The sequence below is a fragment of the Columba livia genome, chromosome 2 (assembly GCF_036013475.1).
Source record: "Columba livia isolate bColLiv1 breed racing homer chromosome 2, bColLiv1.pat.W.v2, whole genome shotgun sequence".
Classification (NCBI taxonomy): domain Eukaryota; kingdom Metazoa; phylum Chordata; class Aves; order Columbiformes; family Columbidae; genus Columba; species Columba livia.
Genome location: NC_088603.1, coordinates 13,832,530 through 13,838,291, shown reverse-complemented (window position 1 = coordinate 13,838,291; position 5,762 = coordinate 13,832,530).

The window sequence follows — 5,762 nt, the reverse complement described above, 5'->3', positions numbered from 1 at the left end:
AATTTGGAAAGAAACGCATCCACAAATGTCTGTTGAAGTACACACAGCTGTCATGAGGAGACATTGCTGAGCTGGAGCCCAGTCCAAAACAGAGCACCCTGAGGAGCAGGGGAGCCATGCTTGGTGGGTGTTTGCATGGCACTCCCGAAGGCTGGCACCACAGGTTGGTTGGTGGCAGGAATATTTATCAGCAAAAGCAACCAGCAGCAGCTCCATTGCTACCACTACTAAGAATACATCTGTCTTTCCTTTCCAGAGAGACATTGATGGAAATAAGGGAGGGCACATAGCTGTTATTCTGAAGGATAGCTTTGATTTTTTTCTTCACAATTTATTTATTTATAGGGCCACGTCAAAATGCCTTCATGGCTGCAAAACAGATATTCTTAAATATGTATTTCATTTCAGCTGATGTAAGGGAGCTTCATGCTCAACACAAAACCTATTATCTCAGCTGTAGATGCACTGGTGGTCCATGGTGGAGGGAGAAGGCAAAAGAAATGTTGCTAAGATTCTGCTTCCACATTTGGAATTGCAAGGGTAAAAGCAGTAAAGTGATTTGCCCAAGGTGATGCAGTAAGTGCCAAGAAATGAATCCAGATCTCCTGAGTCACAGCCCAGTGCCTTAATCAGCTGACCATGTTTCCAAGCATTTGGCTTTAAAAAAAAACAGTTGGCCTGATTTACTGGCAAAGTCTTACGGCAGTGAATTTTCCCACTACAAATAGTCAATAACCTAAAAAAAAAAAAAAAAAAAAAAGAAAATTCTAAATAAAAAAGACTTTTCCTTTATTTTTTTTCTCCTGTTAACTGGAAACATATCACACCTGAGCAATATTGCAAAACAAATATTGAATAAAAAGGATGACAATAAAAACAGGCTTACTGGTAGTGCAGTACCCCTCCCAGCATCACTTCAAGACTTGGGTGACAATTATTTGTAGGAAGAAACTGTGCATTAGAATGAAAGACAGGGATCTTATCATCAACAAAACATCTGTGGCTTGTCAGCTGCCACTTAGACAATGAGAAAGGGCTAAGAAAGAGTTTGGAGAACTTTGCTTGTGATTCTTAGACTGCTGAATATTTACTTTGTTTTTCCAAATATTTAGTTCTGTCTGAATGAAGAAACCACATTCCACCCTGAACTTGCTCTAACTCTGTTGAGTGGACTCCAAGCAGAATGTGCACTTAGACCTGCCTGGCTAAGAGAACTAAGCCATTCATTACGTTAGTTAATATTCAGAATTGATGAGAAAATAATTTTAAAGCTATTTATAAGAATTTATTTAGTATTTTCAATCAGAATGTGCATTTTCCATGCTACTTCGTTGTTGTTGTTGTTTTATTCTGGTCATTCACATTTTTAATAATTTATGAAAATATATAGATAGACTAAAGAATATTAGTATTCTTCTCATGTGAACTTTGGATAATTGGTGCAATAATGTCAACTATTTCTGACACTTCAAAGTTAATGCATTTAAAGTGCTGGGTTACTGAAAAAGTCAGTGCATATATATGGGTTTAAGCACAGACCTGCTGAATTAGCACTGGAAAATTCAAATAGTTTTGCTTGTTTTCAAGGTTTTCCCAGGGTGAAATGGATATTTCATTTAACTGTGCAAAGCAAGATGAACTATGCTATTCAGTGCCTAAACTGATCACAGCTAGTTCTAAATTAATAGTAGGCAGTTTTCCTTTACAACCCAGATTCAAGGCCTGTTTTTATAACACATCAGACCAACAATTACACCAAAGATAGAGTGCTGGAAAAACACTTTATCAAAGCCTTCTGTTCCTTCTGGTCCACTCTTTTTATCCCTTATTAATGGTGGAGGAGACCTTCTGCCTGGAGAACAGTCTTGTACTGTACATATCACTGGGGTGCAGTACAGAGACATTGCAAATTTAATAATTTAACATAATCATTTCTTCAGCAGGTGAGAAATTTTCTGTTATGCCACCATCAGCCATCTTTTGGGATTCCTATATCTGCCATTCTTCAGTTTGAAGTTTGATTAATGAACAGGTCTTAGCACATATAAAAACCAAAAAAAGAACTTCTTTTATTGATGTTCTGTTGATAATTCATCAGTATATTAAAAGCAGCACATCTGATAGTCTTACACATCACTGTTTCATTGTCTCCTAGTTTTACTTGCTTGTTCTATTTGCTGCTACTAAAACACATACTATGGGAAGTGTTTCATTTTATAAGCATAGTGTCCATGTGCTTGGGCAAGGTCCTTCTTCTGAGATCCTGCTGAAATCTGCAGCCAGTGAGAGAAAACGCACACAACAGCAACCCAGTAAACAGTAATGGAGAGAGTAATTATCTTCTAAGCTGTGGCTAAGGCAGCTGTTAGATACAGCTCCTGGAGAAGATGGTAGCTGAGCATTAGCTAGAGAGAATATCAGCCCAGGTGATTAACAATAAATATGCCTGCTTTTTCAAAGAATCTTGCACATATTGAACCTTTTACATATATAGTTCCTTTAAATACTCATGGAAATATTTCATCTAGGGATTGGTGGTTAAAGAAAAACTCACAGGATTTGCAGGTTTTTTAAAAAACAGTGTGGTTTGAGAGCTTTGTGATTTAATGTATACACAAATGCTTAAACTGCTAGAAAGAGCTTTGGATAGTTTTGAACATGCCTAATATGAGAAGGTGGGGAGTGGGGGATGGAACTACAAGATGCTCTCTTTTAGTCACAGGAATGGTTTTTTTATTAGATTTTGAGTGATTAAAGTCCAGTAGAATAAAACATTATGAAATGAAGTGTAAAGCAATCTGGAAGTACTTTGAGTAAAAAGAGCTTCAGATCCATCTGTAACAGAAGAGAAGGGAGTAATAACTCCATGTCATCTGCCTACATCAAACCAAGATTTTCTGGGAGTTTAGAAAAAAAACACAAGGAAAAAAAAATTGGGAAGATGAGCGTATAAGAGAATACAAAGAAAATTGTGCCACAAGCCATGTTCATGTAATCCTGAGTTAGAAGACAGTAGATCAAATTTACACCTGAATAATATGCTTTTCTGATAACAGTAAAAAAGTGGATTGTGAATTAGCATGAATATTAAACATGGCAAGATAAAAACACATCTCATTTCTGAGCACAAAAATATCATTGTCTAATTTCCTCTGAAATGTGCCATAAACGTGCCTTTTATTCAGTATTTTGAAAGAAAAATGGATTATATTACACTTCTCAGTAGTGTAGTTATGCAATTCAATGGGGGATGAAATGTCATGATTTAATAAATAGGATAAAGATTAGTAAAATAATGTAATCACTGTTCTCTCCTATTTTCAGTCATCACTGAGGATGGAAAAGAGCAGGAGAGGAAGATTAATTTCAGGCTTTATGCAGATATGGGTCAGTAGCCCACAGCTTTCCTGTTTTTTGTAAGTGCTAACATGCTTCAGCACAGAGAAGATCACTGAGAGAGAGAGAGAGATTATAAATGTACCACACACTTCCCTGAGCAAGCTGCAGTGGGAGGGTGTTTCTCCTCACAGGTGGCACCCAGACATGATCAGGTCTGCTCTGCTCCCAAGAAAGTGTGCAGGACGCTTCTGTAGTGCCTGTGCACAAGCAGTCCTGAGTGGCTCTGCTTGGATTTAGCCATGTTTAGGGGTGGCTTTGAGATGACCTCCAGAGTCTCATGTTGCATGTACTCCTATGGGGCCTGACTGGACTGCCCTCACTGTCCCTTGTTGCTTTACAGCAGTCTCGTAACAGCCACAGTCGCATAGAGAAGCAGCCTGAACTGGGACTGGTTTCAAGCTCAAGCTCTCAGATATTTACTGGGTGTCTGGGTACACTCATTTATGTCCCGCTTTGGAGCTACAGAACTCCCGTTTTCTTAGATGTCCTTAAGCCAGTAAGTACAAGCGATGGTAAGTAGGGCTGTGCAAGGCTCTGTCTCACTGTATATTTTTTCAGAGGAACATGTTGTCTGAACGCCTACGCCACTGTTCCAGGCAGTAGGCATGTTGAATTAATTAGAGGCATTTGATGGTACCCAAATGAGTCAATGATTTCAGCAGCCACATACAATCCCTTCTGCTTTCACACAGTGGAGAGGCACAGCCTTAGCCTGAACCTGATCCCTCAGCAGTTTTGACCAGCCTGGTGCTATTAATACATCCAACTTCCACCAACGCATCCACGTGCAGAATCATGTATATAATCTGCCACAGTGCTCTCACGTGAACTGTTGTTAACAGATGGCATTTATCCTGTCTAAAATATGCGCCTGTAGCTCTTTCACACTTCTCCCCCGACACACACATTTTGAGGTTTCCATCAGTTATTTACTCTGCAGCCTCAGGTTGCCATCTAAAAGTCACTGCACAGTCCAGATGCTTGTGAATTTATCATGCTACCTGTTTAGCTTCTGGCCTAAAGATTAAAAGCTGCTTCTGGGCTCACTTCTGTCTTAACCATGTAACTATACAATGCATTAATGCTTTGTTTCTGTCACCGTGCCAGTGATGACAGGGAGTTACAAGGGCAGGGTGCTGAGTCATAAAAAGAATCTAACAGCACATCTAAGAACAAATCCAGTCCTTATGAGAAAAACTAGGCTGGACACAGAAAATCAATTCAAAGTTCAAAATTTGCGTAAAAAGTCTTTGTGATCATAAATTCCTTAAAGTTAGGGTAAAGGTGATTTTTTTAGAAAGTAATAGCTGTGTTTTATCTAGGGAGTCACTGGCAGAGCTCTATGGGTAAGATTTTGGTATGATATCAGAAGAGTTGCATTATTTATTGCTCGTACATGTTGTTATTCCTTAGTGTTCATCACAACAAGACCTAGGTGTATGTAAAGCAAACCACCTGTTTTTCCTGTCTAATCTGCCCTGCTTATAAATAATTTGCTAAATAAATATTTCTAGATGGCGCGATGGTGTTGTTTACTGTAACAGCATGACCTGTGCTGTACTGCCTGAGCAGAATCTGTGGGCCTGTGAGGTATGTGAACAAGAAAGGTGAATGTTGTCATAGAAAAGACAAAACCAACAAGCTATAAGGCAGTTTGGGGAAGGAGCAGGAAAAATGAGAGCTAAAAAGGCCATTGCCCTGCTGCCACCATTGCCTGCAGCAGAGGGCTGGAAACCCAGGGCATCCTCTGTCATCGGTGTGAAAAGAAGAAAAGTTTCTGCTAGAACAGGAGGGAAGATGAAGCAGCAGTATCTGACCACACCTGTCAGGCTTTCCTAACCCTGTCTTCCCCTTCCACATCAATTTTGCCTCTAACTCTCCATTCCAGCTCTTCTCCTTCTTCTTTCTCATCTCTTTTCCTTGACAATGAGCCAAGCAAAGCTCCAGCCCCTCATCTCCAAGGTGGCAAAATTCAGTTTACCCCACATTGCTTGAGAGCCTTCAGGCAGCTCTGACGTTCATTCATGTGATGTTTAAAAGCCCTAACAATCATCTGACATTGTCAGAGCATGTGCAGATGAGTTGACTCCCTGAGGCAACCCAAGAAAATGTTTGCTGAGTCTCAAAAGCTGTTTACCATGAAAACACACAACTGCTCCGTGGAAATCTGGTGCTGTGCCTTGCATCACATGAACACTATATCAATGTTGCTGCTTTTTTTTTCTGTTTCATCTGTTGTACTTATAAATTGTTTCCTAAATAAAGGTTTCTAGATAGAACAATGGCAATGTTTGCAATATCAGCAAAGACCTGTGCTGTACTGCCTGGGCAAAATCTGTGGTCCAGTGAGGTATGCAACCAAG